Raw genomic sequence first — 18,367 nt, forward strand, 5'->3', positions numbered from 1 at the left:
ATGCTGAATAAATATTACAAGAGACAAATTTTATTATCAATTTTACTTAAATGTGAAAAAAAATGAAGTGGATCTCAGTTAGTGATTCCAAAAACATGTATTGTGCACCTACTATATGTCAGGCATTGTGAGGTACTGGAGATACAGCAATGAACAAAGCACGCAAAATCACTGTCCTCACAGAGCTTAACGCCTAATATGGGGCCCTGGGATAGTTATTGGCTACCCTTAGCCAACCATAATTTAAAGAAGATAGTTTACAGTCTGGGTTATTCACCTCTTAGACTCTTTGAAAAATTCTGTGGAATGAAATTCTTCTCTGAAAGAGTAAGGATAGCATAGCAATTAAGTGCATGAACTCTGGGGCTAGACTGTCTGAATTCAAAATTTTATCTGTTAGGGTCTGGCCAGTAAAACATAAACTAATCTAGATCATTAAGCTAAACGGAACTTCATATTGGAGGCTGGCTAAATGAGTGATGGACTCAAAAATGAGTGATGGACTCAAGAAGTGGGGCCATCAAGAGATTAGCACCAACAGGAAGCTGCTTCCACTTCTGGGACTATACGGGCAACGGAAGAAGGTGATGTTAACAGAATCTAGAAGCTAGGCTGTCTAGTTGATGCTAAAACCCAGGAAGGAGCTGCTCAGATAGACCTGTGGCTATGGAGAGAGGGCTGTCTACTGGGGCTTTTCTCCAGCTTCTGCTCTACAATTTTTTATATGTGCCTCCCGTTTACCAAACCTACTCAGAAGACAGAGGACAAAGGAAACTTGGAAAGTAGTTGCTTGTGATGAAGAGTGGATCAGGGGAAGGGGGGAAGGATTTGAAGCAGTTAGTGGCTATAAGAGCCAAGTCTTATCATGTATTAACTATCATCATGAGTAAATATCACTGTACCTCAGTTTCTCCACCTATGAAGTTGAGATTTTGACATAGTACCTTCCCATAGGGCATTAGTGAGAATTGAACAAGTTGATACATGTAAAGTGTTTAGGAAAATGTTTGGCAAATAGTAAACCCTCTAGATCTTACTTATAATTTTTACTACATACAATATGAACTGCTAATTGTATTTAATAAAGGATTCATAGTTACAAGAACTGATAGCTCAAGTGTCTCAACAAACACTAATTGGAAATAAATGAATCTGACTATTCTTTTCCATGGCATCCCTCCCTTGAAACCATTCTCATAGACCTGAACAATGATCAGGCCAGAATTAAAGAAAGCTTATGAGTCAGATGATAGGCCCAGCCGCCAACAACCCAACCAGGAAGAAGTACTCAACATAACCTGCTGTGTTAAGTTAGTATGGTTCCAAAACATTAAAAATAAGAAACATAAGAAAACAGTGTTTTGAGTTTACACCACAAATAAGTGCCCTGTGGTCTTTTTGACAAACATATACATTAGTACTAAATCCTCCCTTATAATTACTATCATCAGAATCCTGGAATCAGACACCAAAGCTGGTAATAAAACAGAAAATGCGAATAGGATGGAGATAGGAGCAAAAACAACACAGTAGTCCCCTCCTTATCTGCATTGTATATGTTCCAAGACTCCCAGTGGATGCCTGAAATCATGAATAATACCAAACCATACATACTAGTTTTTTTCCTATACATGCATACCTATGATAAAATTTAATTTATACATTAGGCACAGCAAGAGAGTAACAATAATAACTAATAATAGAATAATTATATCAATATGTTAAAATAAAACTTACTTAAAACTTATAAATTGCTTATTTCTGAAAATTTCTGTTTAATTTTTCTTTTCTTTTCTTTCTTTTTTTTTTTTTTTTTTTTTTTTTGAGACGGAATCTCACTCTGTCGCCCAAGTTGGAGTGCTGTGGCATGATCTCGGCTCACTACAAGCTCCGCCTCCCGAGTTCACGCCATTCTCCTGCCTCAGCCTCCCGAGTTGCTGGGACTACAGGCGCCCACCACCACACCTGGCTTTTTTTTTTTTTTTTTTTTTTTTTTTTTTGTATTTTTAGTAGAGACAGGCTTCACAGTGTTAGCCAGGATGGTCTCAATATTCTGTCCTCGTGACCCACCCGCCTCAGCCTCCCAAAGTACTGGGGATTACAGGCGTGAGCCACTACACCCAGCTGTTTAATATTTCTGACCACAGTTGACTACAGGTAACTGAAGCCACAATAAAAATCATGGATAAGAGGGAACTACTGAAATTCATCAAAATGAAAAAGACAGAGTTCACTTGGTCTACAGATATTTGAATAATTATAGTATATCATTTTAGAATAAAAACAATATAAAATGTTTAATCAGTGAAGGAAGTTATTAGATAAATGTATCATTCTGTATCAAAATGGAGAAACATATAAGGTAGCATATAAATAAAAAGAAAAGACAAAGGAAACTCTAGTCAGCAAAATAGTGTTTAATGTTTTAATGCTGTGAGAGACTCAGTGTTTTTGCTGCTATTTGGCACTTGCTGAGAGACAGATTGGTAGCAGTCTAGCAGGTATTTTATATCTCTAATTTCCTTATGGTGAGCCCATTGGATTACTAAATGTAGAGAAAATTCTAATATCTTTGAAACAAACAATTGCTAATCAGGACCTGGCAAGTAGATTTCTGTAAATACATTTAAAAATATTATTGTTTTATTTACTGGGAGTGCCGATAAAATTGTGGCATAAGCAAAGATGTTGGATATTTTTGTTTGTCTTTGGAATCAGGCTGCATTGGTAAGAGCAGCACTTTGCTGGCAATGTAAGCGGAAAGGCTGGGCCAATCATTCTATTAAGGTAAGCCCTTGGCTTTCTTTTAGCATCCCTGATTCAGGTATTTCAGTCTGAGACTTTTTAGGATATGAATTTTGCAGGTAAATGTCACATGCTCTGCAGCACTTTGCATGTCCAGACTTGGCTGAAATGTTTATTTGGTGGTATTTTATATATCAATGTTTCCTAGACTAGACTGTGGGCATCATGAAGGCACAGATTTAGCTGTCCTGTTTACCATTGTATCCCCATTGCTCAGCATAGTGCCTGGCAAATGCTAGGCACTCAGGAATTATTTGTTGGGTGAATGAATTAAAGTTTCTGGTGACTAGAAGACATATCTATAGGAGTTACTAAAAAAGCAACATGAAAAATTTGCTAGACATTTTCAATGATATTGTTTTTCCAAATGAAGAAAAATGTTATATTCCTAGTGGGAGACTGTCTTTAGAGAACCCTGATTGTTTCTGGGTAATATTTTTTATATAACAAATGTTAGATTAGTAACACTTTGGCTGATGATGATGTTGATGGCTACTTTCTCAGTTTTTCTTGAATGGAACATCCCGCCTCAGCATTTTTAACAGCTGAATTGAGTCAAGGTTCTGGCAATTGAATTTGCCACTTAATGCTTTACCATATATGATCTCTGAAAGTGACGGTAAACAAATTGAGAGTTATGGTTCATTCCTTTTGGAGGCTAATACAATTCTGTCTTGGTATAGTGTAGCTTTCCAAAGTGCATTCCATAGAACACTAGTCCCAGAAGATACTTTATAAGAGGGATAAAAAGATTATATGGTCTAATAACTGGCTCAATGCTGTCTAGTATAGTCCTATGTTGGAAATTCATAATGGACATTAATTAGCATAGCAAAGGCTCTGAGAAGTAAAGAAAGCTATTTTTTAATGTTGAGTTTCTCAAATTGAGTTAATTACAGCTTTCTCCTTTTATTAACATTCCTACAAGATTATTATTCCATTGACCAGACATTAGGAAAATCTAGTAGAATAAAAAAGATTTCTCTGTATCTCTTATTTAATAACTGTGTGACATGAGTCTTAGTCTTCTAGGCCAATTTTTTTCCTATTTTCAAAAGGAGATCATACCACATGTCCTCAGGTCTAATACAAAAGTTTTGTTTTCATACTTTAAAGTCTCTGAAATCAGAATAAGTCTTATGTTCCATTTAACATAATATTTGTTTTCTTAGAAAAGTTATAATTAAATTGATCGTTCATCTCATAATTTAAGCCATTTTAGAGACAAAGAAATGTAGTAAAAGCCTTCCTGTCAATTTCTCAGCATTGCTGTGCAAATCAAATGAGGCAATAGATAAGAAAACATCATATACAAATAACCTATGATGATGGATTTTCTAATGGCTGGTTTGTCTATTTTAAGTAGGAGATGCAAGCTACTAGGCTGACCATATCATTTAATGTCATTTCTTCAGGTGGACATGAACACATTTAATCCAAGTATCATAACTGATTTGTTTCCATTTTCATTTGGTTGTTTGGCTTGATTTATATGACAGTTCTGCTTTAGTACATAGTCACTTCCTCTGTTACAAAAACAAAAATAAACCAACTTTTAATGTTTAGCTAAGATTTCTACCAAAAAAAAGTTTTTTTAAATGTGTTATAACTTCATATGCCATTGAGAGAAATTTGTCACAAAGTGGAGGCTTCTTAGAACCCAGCAGGGGAATTAATTCCTCAACAAGCATTTACTGAATTTCTGTGCCCCCTTTGGCAGTAAGAGCTGTTAAAAATACAGTTAGGAGGCACTAAGTGGATGTTTTTGGAATGACTTTGGGTTAGACTCTGCAGTAGGTATAGAGTACAATAGAGATGAATGAAGGCAGATCACTATCCTGGAACAGCTCATAGTCTAATGGAAAATACAGACTTATTTCCAGGTAAGTGCCATAAGTATTTCTAAAACATGATTGCAGACACAAAGAAATAATTACTGGACTAATTCAGCTTTGTGGAGTTTGAATGAGACTTGAAGCTTCACAAGATGACGTAATATGGGCTAGATATTGAAGAATCAGTATAAGTTGGGGCAGAAAGCATGGAAAACCGGTGAAGACATAAAAACTCCACATGTGCCGAAGCATAGTTTGTTGAAATTTCATGTGTGCCCCAAGATCTGTACAAAATATTGAGTTTATATGATATAATATTTCTTGGATGCATAGCAAAAGACAAGCCCAGAAATATAGTTTAGGTCAAAAGTGAAAGGCCACTGCATGCCATGATAACATTTTTGGACTTTATAGTGAAGATGATGGGGAGCTATTAGAGGATTTGAGTTCCAATAGTAACATGGTCAGTTTTGCATTTTGGAAATATTACTCTGGTAGGAGCCTGGAGCATGGATAAAAAGGTGACAATACTGGAGGAGGGAAGACTGTTTAAGAGCTGTTGCAATAATCTAGCCAAGAAGTGATGTTAGTGAGGGTGGGATGACAATGATTGATTTGAGAGATGAGTCTAAGGTATAAGTTGTAGAGCACAAAGACTAAGTGGATATGGGTTGTATAGAGGAAGAGAAGAGAATCAGAGAAGTCTGCACTTTTGAATTTGAGAGACTAAGATAATGATGTCATAATTTACAATCAGGAGTTTAGAAGGAGGAATGAACTTAGAGACAATGACTTTAGTATCAGTGTTATTTTTAATAGTCAGTAAGACATATGGATAAAAGACAATATTTCTGCCCTTCTAGAGTCTAGTATTTTTGTTTACTAGGCCAGAATTTCATGTATTCTTCAAGTAGCTTCTATACAGTAGGCGCAAAGTCTCCACTGAGCCCAAGGAGAGAATTCCAGCAAGACTCTCCAGCATTATTTTGTGCCATGAAAGGCTTCATAAAAGAGGTAAATTTTAAGGTGTATCTGGAAGAATGAGTGAAAATTCATGAGAGATTTATAAGAAAGCCATTCTAGGCAGGGGAAATAGTATTAACAAAAGCAAAGAACAATGAAAGATCATAGAATTACTGGGAATTTTAAGAAGTAGCTAAAGTGTGCGGTAAAAATGGTGGGAAAAGAGATCTAAAATTGTTTTCACCAGTATCAAAGTTAAAGACTTTATACTTTACCCAGTAGTCATTGAGGAACTAATAAAAATTTAAAGCAGGAGAGTAAGCATCCACAGATTTGTATTTGTAATTGCTGATGAGGCACTGAGTTCAAAAGAGATCAGAAGGGAAGCCTATGATTCCCTTTGTAGTACTAGGTAAAGTCTGAGAACCTTAAGAATACCTAATTAAGGCCTTCCATCAATTCTACCTCCCTAGAGCTTTGGCTCAATTTGAGATCTTCTTGCTCTTATTTGAGATTGTCAGACATTTGTCTTTTACACAAAAACAGCTTCTCTCACTGGAATATGGCATCAAGCAGGCTTGAATTGATTCTGCTAAGTTTAGCCTGCCACACAAACTTTGAGATTTCCCTTGGAAAGGTTATTACTAAGAATTCCCCATTGTGTCTGATATTTTTAAATATTTTAGTAAAGATAGTTCTAATAAATTCCACTGAGTGCCTAGTAGATATCAAATATCTGGTTAAAGGCAGGTTGGGGCCTGGCGCAGTGGTTCACACCTGCAATCCCAGCACTTTGGGTGGCTGAGGTAGGTGGATCACCTGAGTTTAGGAGTTCGAGACCAGCCTGACCAACATGGTGAAATCCCATCTCTACTAAAAATACAAAAATTAGCTGGGTGTGGTGGCAAGTGCCTGTAATCTCAGCTACTTGGGAGGCTGAGGCAGGAGAACAGCTTGGACCCGGGAGGTGGAGGTTGCAGTGAGCTGAGATCATACCACTGCACTCCAGCCTGGGTGCCAGAGGGAGACTCTATGTCAAAAAAATAAAATAAAATAAAAGCTGATTGGGAACCTATCTAACCTATTTAGATATTTCAAGGTATATAAATTGAGTGTGTGTGTACAGAGTAATAGGTTTTTACCATGTAGAGTTTTATTTTGCAGACGATTTGTATTCAGTATTTGTATTCAGTATTCCTTCAGCTATGAACTTTGTTTAAAATGCAGATTCATGATCTCTATTCTAAATCTACTAAATCAAAATGTCTAGCTGTAAAACCCAATAATATCAATGTAAAAGGTCTCCACATAATTCTTATGCTACAATCTTGAAAACCACAAAAATAAGGAATCTATGGATTAAAAATTCATAACGATATATTTAATTTAGAGTTCTACACTGCATGAAGTTACTTTTAAATGTGACAAGATAGTCTTCCGTCTAAATAACTGTTAGTATTCTTTTAAAAATTAAAAAAAATTTTTTTGAGTACATAGGCATATATATTTATGCATTACATGAGATATTTTGATACAGGCATGCAATGCATAATAATCATATCAGAGTAAATAGAGTATCCATCACCTCAAGCATTTATCCTTTGTGATTCAAAAAATCCAGTTGTATTTTAGTAATTTTAAAATGAGTAATTAAATTATTTTGACTATAGTCACCCTGTTGTGCTAGCAAATACTAGGTCTTTTTATTCTAACTATTAATTTGTACCTGTTAACCATCCCACTTCCCCCACACCCCTTACCCCTTACTAGCCCTCCAAGCCTCTGGTAAACTTTATACTCCATGAGTTCAATTGCTTTAATTTTTAGCTCCCACAGATATATAAGAACATGTGATGTTTGTTTTTCTGTGCCTAGCTTATTTCACTTAAAATACTGACCTTCAGTTTCATTCCTATTGTTTCAAATGACAGGATCTCATTGTTTTTTATGGCTGAATAGTACTCCATTATGTATATGTACCACATTTTTTAATCCATTCACCTGTTGATGAACACTTAGGTTGCTTCCAAATATTGGCTATTGTGAACAGTGCTGCAACAAACATGGGAGTGCAGATATCCCTTTGATATATTGATTTCATTTATTTTGGGTATATGCCTAGGAATGGGATTGCTGAATCATATAGTAGCTCAGTTTCTAGTTTTTTTCAGAAACCTCCGTACTGTTCTCTATAGTGGTTGTACTAATTTACATTCCCACCAAGAGTATACAAAGGTCACGTTTCTCCTTGCCTCTGGGGTACTGCTCAAGAAGTCTTTGCCCAGATCAATGTCTTGCAGAGTTTCCCCAATTTTTTGTAGTAGTCTCATATTTTGAGGTCTTAGATTTGTCTTTAATCTATTTTTATTGGATTTTTCAATATGGTGAGAGATACCAGTCTAGTTTTATTCTTCTGTATATGGATTCCAGTTTTCCCAGCACCACTGATTGAAGAGACTGTTATTTCCCCAACGTATGTTCTAGGACCTTTGATAAAAATGAGTTCGCAGTAGATGTATGGATTTGTTTCTAGGTTCTCTATTCTGTTCCTCTGGTCTATGTATCTGTTTTTATGCCAGAATCATGCCGTTTTGGTTACTATAGCTTTTTAGTGTAATTTGAAATCAGGTAATGTGATTCCTCTAATTTTGTTGTTTTTGCTTAGGATAACTTTGGCTCTTCTGGGTCTTTTGTGGTTCCACATAACTTTTAGGACTCTTTTTTCCTTTCTGTGGATAATTTTATTGGTATTTTGATAAAGATTGGATTACCTCTGTAGATTGCATTGGGTAGTATGGAGATTTCAATAATATTGAGTCTTCCAATCCACGAACATGAAATATCTTTCCATGTTTTTCCTCTTCAATCTCTTGCATCAGCGTTTTACAGTTTTCCTTGTAGAGGTCTTTCACTTGTTTGGTTAATTCCTAGGTATTTTATTTGTAGCTAGTGTAAAAGGAATTACTGTCTTGATTTCTTTTTCAGATTGTTTACTATTGGCATATAAAAATACTGATTTTTGTATGTTGATTTTGTACCATGCAACTTTACTGAATTTGTTGATGAGTTCTAATAGTTTGTTGTTGTTGTTGGAGTCTTTAGGTTTTTCTAAATATAAGAATTGAAACCCAGTAATATGCATTTTAAAATGGTCTCCACATAATTCTGCATTCCAGCCCGGGTGACAGAGAGAGACTCTGTCTTAAATAAATAAATAAATAAAAATAAAATAAAAGCAGGTTGGGAACCTATCAAACCTATTTAGATATTTCAAGGTATATAAATTCTGTGTGTGTGTGTGTGTGTGTGTGTGTGTGTGTGTGTAGAGTAATAGGTTTTTTCCATGTAGAGTCATATTTTGAAGACTATTTCTTTTAATTCAGTATTTCTTCAACTGTGAAGCAGAAGGTGTTTTACCCCATAGCCATCACAGCTGGGAATGTGCCGAGTCTCACCTGAAGCCAACAACGCTCAGAGGCTCACCCAAGACCCTCACTGTAGTACTTGGGTGTTGCTGCTGGTTATTTGGAGACCAAGGGCTCTTCAGTTCACGTGTGATCCCGCCAAAACTGGGTCCTTTCATTACAGGCAACAGGCCCTTCTGGCCCAGGGTGTGTCTAGAAATGTCATCTGGGAGCTGGGGCCTGAAAAATGGGCCTCACAACTCTGACTGTTGCCCTGTCTTGCTGTGCTTGAGGTAGTATCTAAGATGCAAGACAAAGGCCTCCTCAGTCTTCTCTCTCCTCAAGTGGAAGGATAGGGTCTCTTTTTGAGCCATGAACTGTGCAGTGTGAGGTTAGTGGAGGGGTGATGCCAGCACTTCCTTAGTGGCCCCAGCTGGTGTCTCAGTAGGTTGTGTTCCCCTGCTTAGTCCACTGACTCTGAGCCCAGTTCAGCATTCTACCCATCAAGTATCATTTAGGGCCCAGAGCACTCCAGCCTACGGTAGTGAAGTTTGCCAGAACTCAAGTGCTGACCATTGGGACAGGTGATTCCTTTCTGGCTTGAGTTGGTTTAAATACCCACTCCATGGGCAGGTACCAGCTGAGTTTGTTCTGGGTTTTCTTTCCACTATAACAGCATAGCACTGAATTCCATGCAGAATTCAATGAATTCTCCCTGTCCCGAGTGTGTAGATTCTCTCTCTGCATCACGTAGCCACTACCTGGGAAATGGAGGAAGGGTGGTGTCTGTGATTCAAGACTGATTTTCATGCCTCTTCAGAGCTTCTTTCAGCAATATGAAGATAAAACCAGGTACTGTGAGTACTCGTCTGATTTTGGGTTCCTATAAAGTGTTCTTTTGGTGTAGATAGTTCTTAATTTGGTGTCCTTGAATGGGGGACAATCAGTGGAACCTTTTACCATCTTGCTGATCCTTATGTTCCACTCCTGGTATCCTGAGGCAGGAGATCAGAAATAGTAGATTAGAAAGTGGATTCAAGCTGCCACCTGTCCAGGTGGTCAATTAAAAAAAATAAGCCACAGTGAAAGTAACAATCAAGTTTTTATTTACTTCCTGTTAAAGTGCAAACAAGAGGCAAAAATGATGCCAACTCCCTAGTGTTCCATTTCTCCCTTGGAAGGGCTCCGGGCAAGGGTCAGATGGATGCAGTGCAGATGAGGGTAGTTCTCACTGCAAAAGAGTCACAAACTAATGGTTTCTTCCTGTTTATAGACTTGTGAGCTGGAGATAAGGAGAGCAGGAAGGGCTAGGAGTGCAAAGGTACTCAGTCAAAGCAGTGAAAAGTGTTTCAGCCAAGACCTAGGCAGAGATGCCTGTAAGTGCCTCAGTTGAAACCCCCAATAAGGAGGTCTCCAAATAGAGATGCTTTAGCTGGGCATGGAGATACATGTGAGCATGGAAGGCTTGAAGGGGTCAGCCTGAACCTTGACTCTAACTCCCCCCAGAAAATTGCAAGGCCCTGGCTGTGGGGAGGGCAGCTTCTCTCCATGAGGCTTGCAAGCAAAGTTTTGCAATTGCCTATGGTCAGGCATGAAAGAGCAACATAGAATTTTGCTCTGGAGCTAAATTCTTCAAGGACTAAACTGTGAACCAGGAGATAGAGTTCTAGGCTGAATTTTACCAGGTTTTCACTGGGCAAAGTCACCTTTCATTTTTGGGCTTCTGTTTCCTAATTTGTCGAGTAGGCTCTAATTCAATAACCTCATGCTCAGCCTGTAAAGATCTTTTCAACTCTGATGTATTGCAGTTTTATTTCTAAGAGAAAGTGGTAAGTGTCCATAGGTGACTATCCTGTCACAAGAGTGGTTCTCATGTAAACTGGGAAAAAACAGTTAATGACCACTAGGCAGCTGTAGTGAATTCTTATAATTTAATATTGCCTTGGCACCCATTTTGAATGCAGGTTTAACTCTCTCCTACAAGAAGCAGGGCTTAGTCACCCTTGCCACAGTTTCTAGTTCTATACCACACTCAAATTGCTCCAGTAGGTGGCCAGAGATAAGAACTTAGATATATTTCTCCTGTCTAGCAAACTGGGCTCCTGACTTTTCCACTGCTTCCTTTAAACACACTATTAAGGCATTTGCCCATGAATTTAAAGTGACCCACATCCTATTCCCTTATCTTCTCTCCCTCTGCCTCTTTCTTCTTGCCTTGTGTGATTTTGGGGAGACAGTACTGCTCTTCTGACTCATTATGCCTTCATTGCCCAGGCAACTAAAAGTCTTTTAACTTATTTCCTACTGTGATGGTGGATTGAATGTGCACCTTCCACTTGAAGAACTAGAGGCTACCCCAGGCTGGGTCTTCTCTGGGACACAAAGTTGATTTTTAAACACTAGAGGAACACCAGTCGGGCAGGCGTAACCTAAAAAACAGACAAGACCCAGGAAGGAATCTGCCAGCATACAGTTTTGCATGTGAGGTGCCTCCTAATCACAGGTGGAACAAGTAGTCATTAGGCTGTCTACCAAGTAAAAGAAGTATACCATGAAAGGCACACGGTAAACACCCATGTCCAACTCCCTTTCATTTTCCATTAGGGCATAGTGGCCAGTTCCTTTGCTACTGAGACCCCAGTTTAGTTGGGGGCTCTCAAAACAGCAGCTGCATAACTCTCAGCCTGAGGATGGTGGCAGCTTCCTTATCTTAGAAAACTAGAGAGGTTTTTGAACACCTTTTTGCTTTCTGGAGATTCTCTTTAGCAAATACTAGGTAAAGGTCAAAGGGAGTAACAGCTCCATTAGAGGTGATTCTTAGCAAGAGACTTTTTTCTCCAATCTGGCTTGCTAGGCTGTACCATTTATAATCTGAAGGCAGAAAGCCAATTTGTTATTGTGGGTAGGGTTGCTAAAACACAAAAGCTTCCATAGATGGGGATTTATATTTAGCAGGTCTTCTCAGCAGCAAGTTTCACATGGTTTTAGCCATCTGAGGTGGAGATAGATAGATGATTAACTGCTCCAGATTACGTCTGTGGCTTACACAACTTTGGATCCCCAGCCCATAACTTGTAGTATGTAAGAAAATATGTAGAATTCATGTTGTTATCAGTAGCCAGTGATTATTGAGAGCTTACTCTATTTCAGGCATTTTAAAATTATTTTTTACTTGTTTAATCTTCACAAGTAACCCTATGAGGTAAACACTATTATCATTCCCATTTTATAAATGAGAAAACTGAGCTACATGACCTACTTGAGATCACATAGATAGTAACTGGCAGAGCCATGATTCAAATCTAAGTGTGTCTGGCTTCAGAGACTACATTCTTAGCCACTACCCTATACTACCACCTTCAAGTCAGGTTAATTCAGTGAAGGCTGACCACATCCTTGGGTGTGGCAGATAACTACCTAGGTCATGTTATTTGTGAATTGCTACAATATGCAGCCAAGTCAACTTTTAGCATTTCTCTCTCTGTTAGACTTTAAAAGTGGATTCATACATAGTTTGATAAAGATATGTAATTTTCCATAGAAACAAATAACCTGGGCCAATGTGCCTGTATATTTGTTAATGTCCTTTTTTTCCTTCCAAGTTTCCATGCAATGGGATGGTCCAGGTTCAATGACACAATCTTGATAGGCCAAGAGTGTAAGATTCAGCTTTGAAATATGACCACTGAAAGACCTTAATGATACCCAAAGGTACAATACTAGGGAAATTGGCTACTTTTGTGCTAGAAATATATTAATAGTAATTTGTCATACAAATGACAAATTACTATTAATTTGTCTGTCAGGATAAAAAGGCTGTTCTAGGTGTTGAGTGTGGGTGGAACAGAGCAGCCCTCTATGGATATGTGTGCATCATGTACAGGAGGAGATGAGATAAATCTGTACTTTCTCCAATCTTTGTCTCTTTGTTTGGATCTGTGCTTAATTACAATGTGGGAAACTAAGGTAGGTTAGACAAATTTCTAGGGCTTGGTATTTTTAGAAGTTTATTGTTAAAGTGCCAGTGCCCTTTGGAAAAGGTGTTAGACGTCATTGGTTCCTTAGCTGTAGCTATATACTAAGGTGGAATCTGAGGAAGCCCCAGTTTATTCAATTTTACTCTGAACTTAAATCTGAAACATGGGATAGAAGAGTGAGGGGCCCTATTTAGGGGGTGATGGGATGGCAGAGATGGAGGGTAAGGTTAATGCTTGGGTTCTGGGTAACTGAGGGAGATAGTACCTCTAACTTTTGGGGAGAGGCAGAGGCAGGCAAGAGAGTCAAAAACTGGCTTTACCTCTCTTTAATTCACAGCCTGACTCAGAGCACCTCTATCTTGACAGGGACAGAATTTCTGAAAAGCCAGTTGGTTTTGCTTTTTTAGCATTGATTATTCCTCCTCACCTCAAATACACTGCTACTTGAATTCTGAACAGTGATACAAGGAGCCATAGTCGAATGCTCAGCAGTCTGAACAAAGTCCATAGAAAGTTCTCTAAATAAATCTAAGACTTCATAGTGAGAAAAGAAAGTGCTTGCTTTTAGAATGTTTTTCTAACTTCAGAAACACAAAACAACACTTCCCTCACAGTGGGAATTAATTGGTTAATGAATTCATTTTAAAAAAGATTTCATCAAGGTGTTCTTAAATAAGAACTCTGGTAATGGAAAAATATGCTTCCAGAAAATTGAGAAAATACGGTGCAACAGAAAGATCACGGGCTTTGGAAAGAGACAACCCTACTTTGTAGTCTTGGCTCTTCCACTTACTACCTGTGTGGTCTTGGGCAAGTTATTTAATTTTACTTTGCCTCAGTTTCAGTTCTCTGATCTATAACATAAGGATGATAACAATATAAAACTCTGCTTCAGAGTTGTGAAGCTTTAGTATGATAACATATGTAAAGTGCATAATACAGTTCCTGGAACATAGATTTTGGAAAATCCTAGTTCCATTCCTTCTCCTGGATGGAAGAGGCTACATTGGGGTACAAATTCTAGAGGGACAGGAGCTACAACCTATGAAATATTGATCCTAATGAAGATATAGCAGCACCAAAAACATGATGCAATTCTGTAAGCAAAGATGATACAGTCTCTACAAATGGCTTGTGCACAATGTCTCAGATAGCAACTTTCTGCAGTGCCTGGAAGAATAGGATGGACACCAAAACATGATGGCAGCATCAAATGCAGTTGGCACTGGCGCTCTAATCACTATCAAATATGGCAAAAGGCCCTTCAGTATGCTCCTACAGAGCCATTCTTGTGCACCAAGAAAGTGGCTACTTAGTTGGGTGAGATTTTCAATGTGAGTTGTCACTAGCAGTTGGGGAAAAGTTCCCATTCCCAGCCAAGACTACAGTACCACAGTACCATTTTAGCTATTCAAATGGAGAAAAAATAAGCACTTATAAATGTTGGAGAGGATGTGGAGAAAATACACTTATATACACTGCTTGTAGGAACATAAATAGGCACAAGCCTTCAGAAGATAGTTTGACAGCTTCTATAAAATATTAAAACAGACCTTTGCATCCACTCAGCACTTCCACTTCTATGTATATGTGCCAGAAACATACCGCTATGTGCATTTGGAGACATACAAAAGCTGATTATTGGATAGTTAGTTGTAATAGACTGACTGTAGAATGGTTAAGCATTAAAGCACATTCATGTGATAATTATACAGCCATTTAAAAATTAAGTGTATTAGGTGCAGAAACATGGAAGTATTCCAGTGATTCATTGTTGAGATATAAAATCAAGTTACAGTAGAGTACATGATATCAATTTTAATACCCAAATGGTATATACTTACATTTGCATTAAAAAAATCTGGAAGGATATGAGTGTTGGTAGTGGGGGGAGATTTGAAGGGTCACATTACCCATTCAATTTCTAGATGTCTGCATTACTTGCAATTATTTAGATGAAAATGTTTTACTGTTGAAAGCTTTTAAGTAAATCATAAAATAATAAAACAAATGTAAGTAATAGATTGGCTTAATCATTTCTAGCCCACATGTGCTTTTACTCAGTTTTCAGATGTTAAGATAGTAATAGTAGCTAGCATTCATTAAATACTTATGTACCAGGCAATATTTTAAGTTCTTTACTAATAAATCTTCATGTATACTTATCTTCACATTATACCTATAAAATCTTCACAAGATCCTTATGAGTTAGAAACTATTTCCACTCACATTTTTGTGGATCAGAAAACAGAATCTCAGAGAAGTTCAATATCACATTAAATCCCATACATCTTGTAAGTATTCTTCTGATATTTGAAGCCAGAGGGCATGGCTTCAGAGCCAGTATGCTTAAGAACTATTTCATAATGTCACTCAGATGAAAGTGGTAGACTACACCAGTCTATATTCTAAGAAGTTGAGAGACTGCTTGGGCAGATTATTGCTCTCGCTCTGTCTCTCTCACACACATACAAACAGAAAGAGAGAGAGAGAGAAATACACACGAAAAATACAATACAGGCTGGGCACAGTGGCTCACACCTGTAATCCCAGCACTTTGAGAGGCCGAGGCGGGCAGATCACGAGGTCAAGAGATCGAGACCATCCTGGCCAATATGGTGAAACCCCGTCTCTACTAAAAATACAAAAATTAGCTGGGTGTGTGTAGTGGCAGGTGCCTGTAGTCCCAACTACTCAGGAAGCTTAGGCAGGAGAATCTCTTGAACCTGGGAGGCAGAGGTTGCAGTGAGCCAAGATTGCGCCACTGCACAATCTGCACTCCAACCTGGGTGACAGAGCAAGAGTCTGTCTCAAAAAAAAAAAAAAAAAAAAAAAAAAAAAAAAAAAAAAAAAAGGCAAAAGCAATACAAAGGTATGTACTATAGAGTGCTAAGGAGATTGAATGCTACAGGAAGCATCTAGGAGAAAGGATGGTCATTGTAGGCTCAGAAAATCATGATCCATACTTGGAGTTGAACCCACAGCCCTCCTTTTCACCTGGTTCTTCTTGAGGCCAAGAATATGCTTAGTGGAAAAGTTGACAAGGGTACTATAACAACTTGCAGCTAAAGAATGAAACAAAGCCTATAAACCTATCCAGACCCCTGCATATATGTTACTTCTCATAGTAGAGCTTGGGCAGTGCAGCAGCCCTGAACCCAACCATGGTAACTGAAGTAGGTCTATTAGCCTGTACTGCAGTGAGATCTGCAGAGTAGGCCAGGAGAGCCATTGTAGCATTTTCTGCCTCAGCCTCATGTCTCATTAATATGGAGGAATTCCAATCTAAGATTACATGAAACATCACAACCAGAAGTCTTTCGATACTCTCTATTCACTCTTTTTATAAATGAAGAAACTGAAGCTCAGAAAACTGAATTAACTTGTTCAAGATCACATTGCTATTTTGGTAACATATATGGCAGAATATTACTTTCCTTTGAAGCAAAACATATCTTTTGACTAAAGGATTTCTTTTGCCTTGTGATTTAGAAAAAGGATTCGGTGGCTTTCATATAGGATTTACTTTCTCCCTCTTTCTCTCTCTAAATACACACATATGCATGCACACACACACAAACACACATACATATACAACAATTTCACTTCTTGATGTTTTTGTTTGTGCTTTTCACTGTAGGTTACCTACCCTCCATATAACATATGGGTGAAATTTGGGTCAGACCTTTTATCTCTAAACATGAAGGGGAAGGGGAAAATGTTTGTTCTTCCCAGTCACCACTTTTCAAAGGGTATCATTATCATGGCCAGAGAATAAATAATGGGACTTCTAATAGAATCCTGAGTACTGGCCCAAGTTTTTAGAGATGGCATTTCATGTGCTTTCTTGGAGGACACAGAGTTAGTACCTCTGAGACATGATCAATTATAAAGGGCCAGGGTTAGAGTTACATAACAGGCCAGCCTACAGGAAAAACTTTATAAAATAGGGGGATGGAAAAAATGTGCTGTGCCATTGCATAATAATCTTGTGAAAAACAAAATGCCTTATTCATTTTAATATAAACACTGGAAAAAAATGTTGAGTCTTCACTCTGTCTAATCACATGCAGGGCTTTGCAATAAAAGTGAGGCTGCTTTTCCCCACTAATAAGCACAAAATCAGTCTTCAAAAGCAACATATTTTATTGCACCTATTCTTGGCTCTTCAACCTCCCAATTTATAAATGATTTTTTCCTAAGTTGGGTGGAGGGGTGGGGAAGAGCAGATCAGGACTCATTAGGTGTCTATAGCTTTCTGAGCTATGTGTCATGGGGCTGTGTTCAAAGTCCTTCCCAGTTCAATAGTAGCATCTATGCTTTCAGGGCCTTTATCCTCAGGCCCAGAAAGGTTAATTTGGGGGTTTATTCATGCAGGGTGTATGTACACAAAAAGGTATGGCAAAAAAGTTTCTTGATGCAACTCTGCTTTGGATAAGCTCTGACCCTTGGCAAAATGGTTATCCATGCTTATTTTAGGCCCAACCAAGCCCATCATTCTTTGATCATCTCTGGGATATTTCATACCTGCCTACACATAAAATCTCATCCTTAAATTTTATTTCCCCATCCAAATACCCAAACAATATCCTGTCTCTTCTTCCTTTATGCTGAAAGAGCTCTTGCCTTTAGCCTACTTCTTGTTCTAAAATGTTTTTAAGGTGAATTCTTCCAAGAAACATTTCTTAGCACCCCTCCCACAGGCCTTGCCTTCCAATATAGATCTAGATGTTTCTCTTCAGGATTATCTTGATACACCTTGCTTTATCTGTCATCATCTACTTACATGGCTTTCTTACCCCATTCTCAGAATGCTCAAGGATAGGGAACAGGTATACTTTGGTTCTGTATCTGTATCAGGTGGCACAGTGCTTGGCCCAGAGAAAGGGCTCAGACAGCCATGCCTTAAATCAAACTAAGTGCTGCTTTACCTGATATCATGAAATAAGAGGGGGCAGTAATAAGATAATTAGGAAAACGCCCCCAGTAGAGTAGATTTTGAGAAGTAGCTGTATTCAAAGAGCCTAAAAGCAAAAAATATGGAGGCCGTAAGTTGCAGCAGAACTGCAATCAGGGATAAAGAGCTTGAATCTGTGACCTGGACATATTTACCTTCAGTTTGTGTCCTTAGAGCCAACCATTGCCAGGATTATTTCCTCAGAGAGGTGTCTTCATTGAGTCATATTTATAACTTATTTACCTAAGTTGAGTTGTATTTCATGGGTAGTTTACCTAGTCCAGAGACTCTTAGTAACATTCAGGAAACACTATGTACCCATGATGAGCAGCAAGAAACAGCTGTCTTGATTGATAGAGCTGCTTATTTGCTGATCAGGAAGGCAGGTGGTACCGGGCCAGGACCTGCTATCATTATTATGGAAAA

This window comes from Chlorocebus sabaeus, chromosome X (genome assembly GCF_047675955.1).
Source record: "Chlorocebus sabaeus isolate Y175 chromosome X, mChlSab1.0.hap1, whole genome shotgun sequence".
In the NCBI taxonomy this organism is placed as follows: Eukaryota; Metazoa; Chordata; class Mammalia; order Primates; family Cercopithecidae; genus Chlorocebus; species Chlorocebus sabaeus.